We start from the raw sequence: 15,724 nt of genomic DNA on the forward strand, positions 1-15,724 counted from the left end.
GCAGATTCTAACATTATGGTGCTTAGAACAAACACGTGAAATATAAAGATTCATAGAGGGTTAAAATAAGGGGCTGGAAGTAAAATCTATTACAATCAGCTGAAATCAAAAAAGTAGGAGTAGTAATCATGATACACATGGCAATAGCAAAATTGAATTGATTAAAGGAGTTAAACATGGAAACTACACTATTTTGAAAAGCATCACAGACCAGGAATTAATACTTAACATGTATGTACTGAATGGCATAATACCTAAATATTTAAAGGAAAATCTAAATTAGCTATAAGGAGAAATAGATAGCAAAACTATGTTAGTGAGGGACTTTAATATGCTGTTTTTAGACCTATAGCAAACTACCAAAACAAATAAACAAGAAAGAAACTAAGGTAGAATTTTACAATAGTTATATATGATAGTGCTCAGATCATCATGAATTGGGAATAGAATGGAGTAATTAATAATTTTCAGCTGTGAATTGCTGAACCTTTACAAAAAATGACCATGTATTTTAGGGCATAAAAAACTCACAAAAATGGAGAAAATCAGAAATAGTAAACATATCTTTTACTGACCACAATGCAATAGAAACTGTATTCGATATAGGGCTGTTGAAGATAAGATTAAAAATTAATTGAAGGGAGACAGAGCGAAGATGGCGGAATAAAAGTAGCAACTTGCTTGAACTCTCCCCCTGACCCCTCCAAATACCTGAAAAAAATGACTCTAAACAAATTATAGAGCAGCAGAACCCACAAAAAAGACAGAGTGAAACAAATTTCCAGCCCAAGACAACATGGATGGTTGATGAGAAAGGTCTATTGCGCCAGGCTGAGAGAGGAGCACAGTTCAGTGTGGGCCACTCAGGCAAAGACAGGCCCCAGCAAACCTGGAGCAGACCTCAGGGGACTGAATCACTAGCAGTGGTGGCAGTTTCCAGACTTCTCAACCCACAAATGCCAAAGACAACTTAGAAGGTCAGTAGGAAAGGTCTGTCAGACTTGGGTGAGAGAGGAGTGTGGTCTGGTCCCAGCCCTGGCACAGCCCCAGGGTGGTGGTGATGGTGGCTGCTTCAGGAGTTCTCAGCCCACAGACAGTGGAGGGATTGAGTGGCTTATCAGAGGGGGACTGCAGGATTCTTTTGCTTTGCCTTTCCCTTTGAGAGGGAATGAGTGAATCTTACTCTCATCAGATTTGGCTTAAAGAGGGAATAACATACACACTCAATTGAGCATGGAAATCTATCTTACCCTACAGGAAAATATGGGGGAAGGGGATAAGAGAGGGGGGATGATAAAAGGGAAGGCAGATTGAGGGCAGGGGTAATCAGAAGCAAACACTTTTGAGGAATGACAGGGTCAAAGGGGAAAATCAAATAAACGGGGGGAGGGTGGGATAGGATGGAGAGAAATACAGTTAGTTTTTCACAACATGTATATTATGGAAGTGTTTTGCATGACTACACATAACCTATATCAAATTGCTTGCATTCTCAATGAAGGTGGATGGGGAAGGAGGAAGGGAGAGAATTTGGAACTCCAAGTTTTAAAAATGAATGTTAAAAATTGTTTTTACATGCAACTGGGAAATAAGATATACAGGCAATGAGGTATAGAAATCTATCTTGCCCTACAGGAAAATAGAACTGGTAGGGGATAAGAGAAAGGCATGTGGGGAGGAGGATAACAGAAGGGAGGACAGATTGGAGGAAGGGGTATTCAGAATGCACGCCCTCTTGAGGTGCAGGTAGGGGAGAGATGGGGAGAAAATTTGGAACTCAGAATCTTGTGGAAGTAAATGCTGAAAACTAAAAATAAATAAATTAATTTTAAAAATTAATTGAAGACCAAATATTTAATCCTAAGAATTAGTGGGGCAAAGAACAAATCATAGAAACAATATAATTTCAATAAACATAATCACAACCATGAGATAATATATCCAAAATTATGGTATAAAGTCAAAAGAGATTAACAAAACTGAAAGCAAACAAAAACCCAATCAAATTAATAATAAAACTATGAGCTATTAAAAAAAAAACACAATAGGGACAGGTAGGTGGCACAGTGTATAGAGCACCGGTCCTGGAGTCAGGAGGACCTGAGTTCAAATCAGGCCTCAGACACGTAATTCTGACTAGCTGTGCAACTCTGGGCAAAGTCACTTAACCCCAACTGCCTCACCAAAAATAACTAAGTAAATAAATAAATGAGAAAAAGAAAAAAAAAACGCAATAAAATAACTAATTTGATTGAAAAATTGAACCAAAAGTACCAAAAAGGAAAAAAAAAAGAATGTACAAGTGAATAATAATAAAAAAAATTATTAGAAACTCTTTTGTCCCACAATAACAATAAAACTTATAATTTGAATGAAATGGATGAATATTTATAAAGTACAAAACACCCAATTAACTGAAGAATTAATGGAGAATTTAAATAATTTAATCTCAGAAAAAGAAATTGAAAAGGCCATAATGAATTCCCCTCCCCACAATGCGACCAGATGGCTTTGCAAATTCTACCAAACATTTAAAGCACACCTAATTAAAATATTACATAAACATAGGAAAAGAAGGGATCCCACCAAATTTTGTCTTTGATACAAGTGTGGTTTTGATATATCCAAACCGGGGAGAGTGAAAACAGAGAAACAAAAATAATAGACCAGTATCCCTAATGAACAGACATAAAAATTTCAACTAAAATATTAGCAGAGAGGCTAAAGCAAATTATAAAAAAAAGATTACAAATGAAAGATAAAGCATTTTTAAGTGCTTATTATGTGCAAAGCACTGAGGATAAAAACAGAAAAATAAGACAGCCTCTGCTGAGCAGGATACAGCAACAAAACAGATGTTAATGTCTCTTCTTTAATGTCATTTCCATTGATAAAATGATTTTAGTTTCTGATGTCAGACTATTTGACAACACCAAGGATTTTGGTGGCAAGAACTTTTCTTTTGAGTTCGTAGTAGCTGGCGCTGTAGCAACATCAGGAGCAATTGCAGGAGTTGTCTCCCAGGATAATGGCTGAGGCTAGGCTGAAAGCATTGTTACTCCCAAAGTTTTGGGGTCTTAGGTTGTTTTCAACCTAACTTTTTTTATGTTAGTTGGTCAAGTAATGGTCATGGTTTGAATTGACTGGCACATACAGTGTCCTATCTCTCCCTCCAGGGTGCCTTGCAGCTTGATAAGTAAGGATGGCTTGCTCCTTCTCTGTAGAAATTGTTCCAGAGAGCTGGGCTAGAATCAGAAATGGTGGTGTAGGGAGCGCTGTCACTCCCAGGGCTCTTATACCTATCTGCCCATTGGATTATATGCTTTAAAGAGACTGGATTCATAGCAAGAATGCACAGTTTGTTCAAAAGCAGGAAAAATATAAACACAATAAGAACAAAAATCATAATTATATCCATAAATGTAGAATTTTTTTGGCAAAATATTATACTTATATTAAAAATGGAAAACAGGAATAAATGGAACTTTCCTTAATGTGGCAAATAATATCTATTTAAAACTAAGAGCCAGCATTATATTTAATGCGGATAAATGAAAGGCCTTTCCAATAAGATGCAAAGCAAAGACATCCATGATCACTACTTGTTGATACAATGCTAGAAATCTATCTTTAGCAATAAGACAAGAAAAAGAAGTTGAAGGAATTAGTATTCAAAAAAGAAAAAAAAATCAAGATTTTTTTCCAGATGACATAATGGTTTACTTAAAGAAGCCAGAGAATTGACTACAAATTAATCAAAATAATTAATAACTTCAGCTAACTGTTAGGATCTAAAATATATCTACAGAAATCATCAGTATTTTTGTATAATATCAACAAAATCCAACATGAAGTGATAGAAACAGAAATCCCTTTTAAAATAATTATAATGTGTGTAAAATTATTTTGGAGTTTACCTACCAAGACATATATAGGAATTATATGAATTCAACTATGAAACAATGTTTACAGAAATGAAGACAGAAATAACTGGAGAAATATGAATTGCTCTTGGCTAGGCTGAGTCAACATAGTAAAAAGGACAGTACTACCTAAATTAAATTACTCAGTGGAATAACAATTAAACCACTAAAGTAAAAACTGTTAGGAAAATTGGAAAGCAGTATAGCAGAAATTTGGTTTAGATGAACAATGTATACCAAGATAAACTCCAAATGGATATATGACTTAGATATAAAAAAATACATTATCTTTTGGATCTATGTATAGGAGAAAAAGTTCATGACCAAAAAAGGGTTAGAGATGATAACAGAAGATAAAATTGACAACTGATTACAAAAAATTAAAAAGATTTTATACAAATAAATCCAATGAAGCTAAAATTAGAAAGGAAAAAATTAACCAGAAAAAATTTTGCAGCGATTTTCTCTGACAATAAAAGTGTTATTTCCAAGATATAAAGGAACTGATTCAAATTTATAAGAATAAAAGCCATTGCCCATTTGATAAAGTGGTCAAAGGATATGATCAAGTAGTTTTCAAAGATGAAATCCAAGTTATTAATAGTCATATGGTAGAATGCTCCAAGTCATTAAATTATTAGAGAAATGGAAAGCAGGAGAGCTCTGAGAGTCTACCTAGCAACCATTATACTGTGAAAACTGACAAAAAGCAAAAAATTATCAAAAGGGCTATGGGAAAACAGGCACAGCTCCACAGCTGGTGGAGCTATGAATTGGTCCAACCATTCTGGAAAACAGTTTGGAACTATGCCCTTCAAATTATTAAATTATGATCTTTTGACCAACCGTACAATGACTAGGCCTATACTACAAAAAGATTTTAAAAAGAAAAAGTCCTATATAAACAAAAATATTTCTAGTCTTTTTTTTTTTGTAGGAGAAAAGAACTGGAAACTAAAGGGGTGCCCATAAACTACCTGAATAAATTATGGTATATGTTCATGAGGGGATACCAAAAGAAATTATGAAAAGGATAATTTCAGAGAAATCCATGTAAACTTGTAAGAACTGAAGCAAAAGGGAGTAGAATCAAAACAATTTATACAATAACATTATAAAGGTAAAAAAATATCGAAAGACGTAAGAACTCTTAAAAAATGCAATGACTAACCATGACTCTAGAGAATCAAATATGAAGTATGATACCTACAAACAGAGAGAGATGACAGACTCAAGATGAATGAGACATAAATTTTCGGATATGGCCAATCTATTTTGCTTGACTATGCTTATTTGTTAGAAGTGTTTTATTTTTATTTTTCCTTTTTTTCCAGTTTGGGGGAAGAGGGAAGGTAGAAGGAAGTGAAAATAAATGCTTGCTAATTGAAAAAAATTAGAAAAATATAAGCTGTGTGTATTCAAGTCATGTGGACAGGGCAAAAGTAAAAACCAATACCAAATTGGTTACGAACTTTGAAAAATGGGAAATGTACAAAAGAATCATTTCCTAAATGTTTAACTACATGTAAAAGTTACCATAACATAAAGTCATTAAGAGCCCAGAAATCCCTTCAATCAGCAAACTTGATCATGTTGTCAAGAGAAGAAATATAGTGGTCAAGGGCAATACCAGTTTAGAGTATAAGCTCAACTAGATAGACAAACAATGTTTGGCTGGTGAAGCAGAGAATTACTAGTGACTTATCAATAAAACAGTGCCAGGAGTTACAAACTCCAAAGATGGTCAGAGACGAAGGGGCTGTGAGAGGAGTTTTTGAACCAGGTAGGAAGCAAGGATAAAAAAACCAGGAAGAACTAGGAAGGTGGGGATGGGTCAGGCAGAAGGCAGAGGGATTGGAAATAGATATAGCTGAGAGGTAATCTGAGTAGTTCAATAATGATAGCATGTCTCTTAAGGAAGTGAGAAGCTGGTTATGCCTCTTCATTCCATCTAAAGTGGCTGTGGCTGGGCTTATATTTATGAGACAAAGAAAAGGTTTAGGGAGCACATCATAGTTATTATCAAATACCTGAAGGTTTACTATGTAGAAAAGCGATTAGATGGAAGTAAGATAATGAATAAAAGTAACAGGGAGGTGATTTTGGGCTCCTCATAAAGACTAATTTTGTAACAATCAATGCAAAGTAGAAATATAATGGGGTACCTTATGATGTAGTGAGTTCCCTTCCATTACTCACAGGGTGACTGGATAACCATATGCCAGGAATGCCAGAGAAGTGGAAAATACATGAAGTGGGAGACTGGCATAGATAGCCTTTGTTGTTTCTTTACCCAATGTTATGATTTTATCATGTTAAAAAATTATGTTTGAAAATATACAAAACATTACAGTATCAGCTACTCGTTGTACATGTATATTTGAAGTGGTGTGCCAACTCTAAAAAGACAGTGAAATTTTCAGACACACAAATGGAATCTGGGATGGATAAACTGAAAGCTAGTACAATTAGTGAATAAGTGATGGAAGGGTTCTCTGTTAGTAAGATACAACTATGGAAATTTTAATTCAAATGGAAACCTATAAATATGTGGGCCTCTTGCAGTTGACAGGAATTAATGACACTATAATCAGAGAAAAACTGATGAGAATATTTAGTTCATATGTAGGGGAAAATGTATCATAACAAGATTAAGGCTATAAATGACTCTGTAGTTCTAGTTCTAACATATCCATTTAAAGCTATAAAATTGTTCAACAGGAACCTACAGAATGTTAATGACCAAAAATTATGTACATCACCCAAAGGCTACAATTCAGAGGATCATCCTGCCACATGAAGAAGGTAAAAGAGGTGTAATTAACATCAGTAGCCTGTATTGTTCTAGGACAGTAAAACTGAGGGAATGCTTTTACAGCAAGTCAGATTGTAGTCCAAGTAAATTGGTCAGTAAAGCTAATAAGGGCTTAACAGTTTTTAAATGTAAGGGTATAAAACATTATCTACCAGAAAATCTTAAAATGACTGACTACCAAATATAGACTTTGAAAAAAGAGAAGATGAATGGTACTTATCTAAGACAGTTCACCTAAGGGCATACAACACAGCAGCACAGTGTGGTAGAAAGGACATTGGATTTAGAACATGATGCACACTTATTACAAATCTGGGACTCAGTTTCCTCACTTGTAAAATGAAGTGGCTAGACTGGATAATACCTAAAGTATTTTCTAGTTCTGACATCCTATAATTTCTAAGTAGACAAAGCAGTAATAAAGTTATTAACAGCAAATAATAAAAGTGCAAATGATAATATGGTCAAATGAACACAGCATGTAATTTGAAACACAGTGTTTCAGCAGCCATGGATTAAAGCAAATGACACAAAAGATAACTTATTTATGACCTAGTATATGGAAAAACATCACATTATAACAACCAATAAAAGATTCATCACAAAATAACCATTATAAGCAGTGGTATACTGGCAAAAATGTACATACAAACCTTTTAAGTTTAATATACATTATTGATATTTTCTCCATCACTTTCTTAAGCCTAGACAATCAATAATAAATCAAGCCTTGATTTGGAGCATTTGTCAAATTCCAAGGTGTAAATGCTCATACTTAAATTTTAATAATTGGCTTTCTTCAGCCAGTATAAGCTAGCTCTGGAGCATCCTTGAGGTACATTGGTAAAAAGCCATAGCTGTCAGATCAATAAGTGCTGACAAATAAAGCAGATATTCTTCCGCCTGAGAAACTCATAAAAGTGGCAGGAGTTTGGATCTTGTCATTGCATTAAATATAAGAATTCATGATACCCACAACAAATGAAATAAAATAAAAACAAACTAACAAACACTTCCTTAGGTCTTTACTATCTCCAAAACAGAAAAGCTACATCATTATGAGAGTCTAGGAGAAGTATGGTAATAGTGATTAGAAACAAATGGTTCTAGACTTCACCCAATATCAGAGATATGTTCCTGAAAAGTACGTAAGCCTAATTTTTATAAACCAAATATCACTTTTTTTCAAATGACAAAAATTATTTTTATTTTGACATCTGAATAAGTGTTGACTCCTCAGAACACTGCCTTTGGCATCTTTTCCAATTTATTCATCAGCTTGTTGCACTGTGCCTTTCTCAGAAACATAGATGCCATCCAAAAATTTTCTGATATCCTTATTTTTGACTGTGGTGACCTGTTGAATCAGGGCAGCTAAGTTTGATACAAGTTCAAAATCATTTCCTTCAAGAATTAACTCATCTTTCTGGGCTTGAGAAACAGCACAAGCAACACCTGGTCTCATGCGCACTCTTCGGATATATTTTTCACCCAAAAAAATTCTGATTTCGACAAGTGAGCCATTCTCTTGAATAACAACATTAATGAGGAAGTGAGCATACACAGACCTCATCTTATAACGAAAACCCAGGGTAATGCCTTTGATCATGTTTTGTACGTGACTACAGATTGTGCGTACAGTTGCAAGTTCTTTTCGATTTCCCCACCACTTGTTTACTCGGAGCCTTTTTTTCTTCTTTCTAAGGAGACCGAGCTCAACATTGATATGGTTCAAATCCCTATGGAGGATTCCTCTGGGCCTCTTCTCAATAACTATCAGACTGTTAAGAGAGATGTCAACATTTTCTGGGATGTCGATGATCTCGTTGCTTAGAATGGTCTTCATTCTGGTAGTGAATGGGCCAAAAAGTCAAATCTCATTTTAAAAGTACTAGTAGGGCTGGTTATTTAAAGAATTCTTTTCTATAAAGAATCTCTTTGTAATGCAAATCATTAATCAAAAATTTCTGAATTATAAAGTAAGACTTTTTAAAAATGTGACATATTTACATAGTGAGTGAGGTGCAATGAAATTAAAGATAGGTAAAATGTTGACACTTTGGTGCCAACACTTGGTTCCTATATATATGAAGTTAAGTCCCTTAAGGGACCAGCAATTTATTGTTTAGTGGTACTAATTCTACATGACTGTTACATAAATCCATATCCTAAAAATTTAAATTTGGTCAATGTCTATATTCATATAACGTGCTAATACCAGACAGTCAGAAATTAAATAAAATACTACCTTAAGTCTAAATATCATACTTATTCATATATTTGCCACTTTCATTCATTTCCCCCTCCCCCTTGTTAGTATCAAAAGGAGCTATTCTACATAGAGGTGTGGTAAAATAGGCAAATCAATATAATAGTCAAAACATTAAAATAAAGAGGGTAAAAGTCTAACAATTTTAAGAATTATGTTCTACAAGCTGCAGTGGTCCTAAAGTTCTCTTGGTTTATAATAATATTAGCAATAACAGGAGTACTTTATTAACTATTTATGCTCAGTATACATACTGTAGAAAGCAAAAAAGAATAAAATATATCTCTTCCCCTTAAGAAAATTACCCTATCATTTAGGAAAATAAAAGATGATTAACTTCTAGTCAAGAAGGCTGCCTAAAGAAGGGTCAGACTGCCCAGCTCTCAGATATCTTCTCAAGCAAAATTCTGAAGTTTGCCCGAGACTAAATAATGAACAAGAAATCCAATGATTGAAACTATTATAAGTAACATCAACATCTTCCACCCCAAAACTGCATAAAAAGTATGTCAGCAGCCTATGGGTCAGACAAAAGGGGACTCCTTCTTGTGCTAGTTATACTAGAGATAGGACATTTGTAGCCTTCAAAGCTCTGTGTCCTGGGGTAGCAAGAGGAGAGTGCTCCCTGAAAAAGTCCCATGGTGTCAGAAAAATCCCAGAGCAAACTGTTGGAGACTCTGGGGAGCAAGGAAAAGCAAGCCTCTGACCAGGACAGTCCAGGCCCAGGGGCTCTGAGGACCTTGAGGACACTGTCCTGAGATAGCAGAGAGGGAACCTGAATAATCCAGAATTCAGAACCTCAAAGGTCCTAGGGTGGGGATGGGGGACCAAACTCTTAGAAGTCAGCCCAAGAACCCAGGGACCCCAGTGTGAGACTAAATAGGGTCAACCTCCAACTCAAATATAGAAGCCCAGCCCTGGCACATAGCCCCAGTTTAGGAATTAAAGCTCAAAAGATGAGTAAGTCAAAGACAACACCAACCAGTATAGAAGTTCAAAACTGCAAGCTGAGACTAAAAGGAAAAAATAGATTTTCCAGCTCTCTAGAAGAAATGAAGCAAGAGATAAATGAAATAAAAACTTTTGAGGAAAGAATTGGAAAGAAACTGATTAACTTAGAAGATAAATCTTACCCAAGAAAAGGAATCCCAGAAAAAACTGGAATGGAACAAACAGAAATAAATTATTCCATGTGACAACAAAAATGATAAAACAAAAACAAAAGACTGAAAAATAGAAGAAAATTGAAAATATCTAATATAAAAAACCACCCTGGAACTATCCTGGAAAAGAGGTTGACAGATAATTTAAGAATCTCTGGACTCTCTAAAAAGCATGATTAAAAAAAATACCTTGTTTCAAGAAACCAAAAATGAAAACTGCCCATATCTAGTAGAACCAAAAGAGAAAATAAAGATAGAAAACACACACCAATTGCTTTATGAAAGGAACCCCAAAAGGAAAAGTCCCAAGAAGGTCATAAACATAATCTAGAGACCCCATATCAAAGAAAAAACATTGAAAAAATACTGAAAAGAGTTCAAGTATGAAAAACCATAGTGAGGATCACATAAGACCTTTTAGCTTCTTCTAAAAAACAAGAGGAAATACTGGAATATAATATTCCAAAGGATAAAAGATATGAACTTACAGTGAAGACAATTTACCTTAAAAATCTGAGTATAATCTTACCAGGAAAAAAAATGGATCTTCAATGAAAGAGGACTGAAAATCAAGTAATTTTTTTTGGGGGGGGCTACTCAATGGGGTTAAGTGACTTGCCCAGGGTCACACAGTTAGTAAGTGTTAAGTGTCTAAGGTCATATTTGAACTCAGGTCTGGCCAGAGCTGCCCCCGCAAGTATTTCTGAAGAAAAGACCAGAACCTAATAGGAACTATGAAATAAAAACACAAGTCAAGTGAAATCAAGAAAGATTGGGGGGGGGGGATTGAAAGGGGCTATATGATGATGTAGTGTTAACATTCTATTGAAGGCTAAGGGAGAAACAAGTGTCCTTCTAAAAAAGAGGGTCAAACACTTATTTGGCCTACCGCCCCCTTTAAAAAAAATTAGTGTCCCCTTGGAAATCTACTTTCTTTAACCCTTTAATTTTTTTTTTTGAAATCTGCATCATTTCAAAAAAATATAAAATATATGTATTTTTTAAATGATGCATCTTAAATTTAATAATTTATTGTAAATTTATGGGTTTTTTCCTGCTCTGAAATTTTGATGATGCAATATTGTGTCATATAACCATGTAGTATCACACTGTAAACAAGTCATTACATGCATATATTCCTGTAGATGCAAGTTGGACTTCCCAACAATGTGTCGCCTGCCAACACTTACCTGTTAAGATCTGTTGGAGGACTTGACCACTGATTGGTTATAACTTGCATTTTGTGTGTTTATTTGGAAATTAATGTGATCACTACAACTTTAACTCTGATACACAACAGATGAAATATGTACAAACGGTTTTTCAAAATTTTTTTCTCTTCTTTCCTCATGCTTCCACTCCCCCCTTATTTTTATTCAATGCTCCCCAATTGCACCTGAGGCTACTACCCCTTCCCCCTGATTGGTCTAGTGCCCCCAGGGGCAGTATCACCCACTTTGGGAATCTCTGAACCTCAATGTCTTCAAAGGATATTGAAAAAGTTAAAAAGAGGTCCTGTGGGATGGAGGTGGACTGGTTCTGTTTTGAGAGTTTTAAGAGAGAAAAAAGAAGGAATGGTAAAAAAGAGGAATACAGTAACAGAAAAGAGGAAAAAAGAAGTTGATTTTCTTTTTCTCATAATTAGGGTGCATGAGATTATACAAACATGAAGGGCTGCACTTGAGGACCTAGAGGGCCACATGTGACCTTGAGGCCACAGGTTCTCCACCCCTGGTTAAAGATCATTAATAGAACGATGTGGGAAGATGTTAGATGATATGGAAGAATGACGTTAGAGAAGATGTGGGAAAATTGGAACACAAATGCATTGATGGTGGAATTGTGAACTGATCCAACCATCCTGGAGAGCAATTTGGAACTATGCCCAAAGGGCTATATAACTATGTATACCCTTTGACCCAGCAGTAACACTTCTAGGTATCCCAAAGAGATCATAAAAAGGGGAAAAGGACCCACATGTACAAAAATATTTATAGCAGTTCTCTTTGTGGTGGCAAAGAATTGGAAATTGAGGTGATGCCCAGCAATTGGGGAATGGCTGAACAAGTTGTGGTATGTGAATATAATGGAATACTATTGCTCCATGAGAAATGATGAGCAGGCAGACTTCAGAAAAACCTGGAAAGACTTACACGAACTGATGCTGGGTGAAGTGAACAGAACCAGGAGAACACTGTACATAGTAACAACAACTTTGTGCAATGACCAGCTTTGATAGACTTGGCTCTTCTCAGCAACACAAGAATCTAAGTCAATTCCAAAAGACTCATGCTGGAAAATGTTATCCATATGCAGAGAAAGAACTATGGAGTCTAAATGCAGATCAAAGCATACTATCTGCTCTTTTTCTCTCCTTTTTTTGTTTTGGTTTCTTCTTTCTTGTGGTTCCTCCCATTGGTTCTAATTCTTCTTTACAACGTGACTAATGTGGAAATATGTTTAATATGATTGTACATGTATAGCCAATATCAGATTGCATGCCATCTTGGAGAGGGGGAAAGGGAAGAAAATTTAGACCTCAAAATCTTATAGAAGTGAATGTTGGAAACTAAAAACAAATAAATTTTTTTAAATAAAAAAGGATCATTAAGAATGTTTCAAAATCTTCCAAATATGATGTAACCATCCCATTGGGTCCATCCCATTGTCCATTTTTAGTGCTTGGTCAAAATGGATTAACTCAATGGGCTTATTATCCAATTTCACATATAATTAGAGTTATGTGCATTCTTCATACTTTTTTTTAATGTGGATAGTTAGATTGATCTTCTTGATTTTCCACCAGGCTATATTCCTTGGGACTTCATCATGCCCTAGGAACCTTATCATCCTGTGAGAACAAACTGGTATTTATATCTCATCAATATCCTCTTCTTGGATAACTCTAATTGGAGGATGGAGAGGAGAGTTATTCTCCAAAACCTCCATTTAAGGAGGGTGCCTGGGCCAGTCATCACTTGGTTTCCTCCCTAGCTGCACTCTTTTGGATTTCTTCATCATGCCCTTGTGCTGGGTACCTTCCCTTTATCCTTTTCCTCTCCCCCTCTTTTGTGTGTGTTGTCTCCTTCTGTTAGATTATAAGCTCCCTAAAGACAAAGACTTTCTTTTTAGTATTTGTATCTTCAGAATTTAGCACAGTGCCTAGCACATTGCAGATGCTTAACAAATATTTATTAACTGACTGGACAAGTCAACAAGCATTTATTGTTTACTATGTGCTAGACACTGTGCTAAGCACTAGGGATATAAGGACAAAATACAGTCCCTGTTTTCAAGGAAATCATAATCTAATGGAGGAGACGGCATGCAAACAACTATGTACAAACAAGATGTATAAATGATAAATTGGAGATAATCAACAGAGGGAAGACCCTAGCATTAAACACCAGGACACTGCAGGATCCATGAAATAACTAAGTAGCCACAGCCATTGTCACTAAATGAACTGAATGGTATAGCTCATTCACCTAAAGACAGATGCTAAAAAAACCAGCAGATGGAGCTTGTGTTAGCAAATACACTACCAGTTGATTGCTAAGCTATATTGATGAATCTTGGCTTATTCATTCTTGTTTGACAAAGAACAATCTAAGATATCCTAACCCCACCCCCCAAATACTTTTACCTAAGAATCAGTTCAATGAAGGAGCCATCTAATAGTGACAGATTTGTCTGCCCAGGGTAAAGACTGGGATAGGTAGTAGAATAACACATTCTAGGTCAATGAGTATAAGGTCATTAAGTATAGCTAGGGGAGAACTATTAGCAACTTAGGTATATTATAGATGTCAGCAAACAGAAAAAGAAAAATGATCATTTGTTCCTTTGTTCAAAAATTAATACCTGTTGCAATTCTTTTTAGTTTAAAAGCAATTTGATCTTAAACAATAAACAGTGAAAAACATCAAGGAAGTCAATTAACAAGCATTTATTAAGCACCTGTTTGTGTGATGCACTGTGTTGGAGCTAACGATTTGACAAAAGACCAAGTTCTTTACAATTTGATACTTTTAAAAACTTTTTTAAAAAATTGTGATAATGTATATGAGACCAACTTTATCAGCATCTATCACAATTCAATTACTAATGATAATTAAGACCCTTTAAAGAGTCTTCTCATCTAAATGTGTTAAATCATAAGACAGGAAACGTGAAAGTTAGTAATAATATGCTAAATATTTGTTTAATGAATGAACAAACACATGGAGAGTACAATTTACTCCACTCTTCTTTATATAAACCTGGTCCCATCATTTGAAATAGCCTAGGGGGGCAGCTAGGTGGCACAGTGAATAGAGTACCCACTCTGGAGTCAGGAGGACCTGAGTTCTTACTAGTTCTTACTAGCTGTGTGACCCTGGTCATGTCACTTAACCCCATTGCCTAGCCAAAAAAAAAAAAAAAAATAGCCTAGGTGACTTGGCATGTGTCCATATCACAACACACAGAAGGCAGCCAAAGAGATATAAGAGGGAAAAAAGGGCAAAACCAAAGAAATCTGCTTTTATACAATGGGAATTTAATGGAATGGAGACCTAACTTGGCTGCCAAACTATGTTACAACAGTATTTCTGATGGAACCAGATGATGTGCATTTTAGATCACTCATGAATCTGTCTAAATTTGGCTGATATATACCTACAACAGGCAGATTTTAAAGATCAAAACACAGGTGTGTATCAGTGTTGTGCAATTCTGTGGTAAAGGCAGAACATGAGATAATTCCACCTAGAAACAAACCCAAAACACAAACATCCACTTAGAGTTCAGGTACAAGACACGGCAAATTAGATGAATTTATCTCTGGAATTTTTCCTGATCTAAAACTGAACTGATAAGGAATGTGTTTTTAATGCATTAATGTAACTTTAGCCTGGATAGAATCTTTTCAGATTATACAGCCTTGTTCATCTTCCCTGGCATTCATTTAAAAACTCTTAAAGACCATTTTCCCAATAAAAAGATTTGTGCTATCCTCAAACTTAAGTGTTCAACTTCACTGATCCATTTCATCAGGGGACACTTTATTCCCTTACATATTTTTTAGCGGATTTCTAATAATCCAAGTGTCTTATTAAAACCATTGTTCTATGAAGAGTTTTGTATTATTTCTTCACTCAATAAGCAATAAATACCATGCTAAATATCAAAGAAAATTTAAGCAGTTGTAAGATATTGCCCCTGTCCTTAAGATGCATATACTCTCACTGGGAAGATAAAAATCTACTGACAAGAAAGGTTATTATTCTTTTTTTTTTAAAGAAGGGTTATTATTCAAGGCAGTAGGGGAAATCTTCCCTAGTCTTGAGTCTGAGATACCATCAAAAACCAAGACCATTTTTAAATAGAGCTTTACAGTAAGCTTGAGGTTTCTTTCATTTGCAAAAAAGAGGGCAGCAACAGTCAGGGACTTATTGATCCAACTGAACAAGTGAAAGCAGATCAGTTTTACCCAAATTCAAACTCTGGTTACCCAACAAAACAGAAATTAGGGGGAAAGTTCTTGAAGGAAATAAATATTACGCTGGTGACT

General features: G+C 35.3%; 1 protein-coding gene and 1 pseudogene across 2 annotated transcripts in view; both read right to left on the reverse strand.

The window, feature by feature from the left end:
• BABAM2 (BRISC and BRCA1 A complex member 2) overlaps nucleotides 1-15,724 on the reverse strand; it is a 583,899-nt gene that overhangs the window by 202,694 nt on the left and 365,481 nt on the right. The window lies entirely within an intron of this gene.
• Nucleotides 7,929-8,584, reverse strand: LOC114034698 (annotated as a pseudogene).

Source organism: Vombatus ursinus, unplaced genomic scaffold, assembly GCF_900497805.2.
Source record: "Vombatus ursinus unplaced genomic scaffold, bare-nosed wombat genome assembly UNPS02009062.1, whole genome shotgun sequence".
Lineage (NCBI taxonomy): Eukaryota > Metazoa > Chordata > Mammalia > Diprotodontia > Vombatidae > Vombatus > Vombatus ursinus.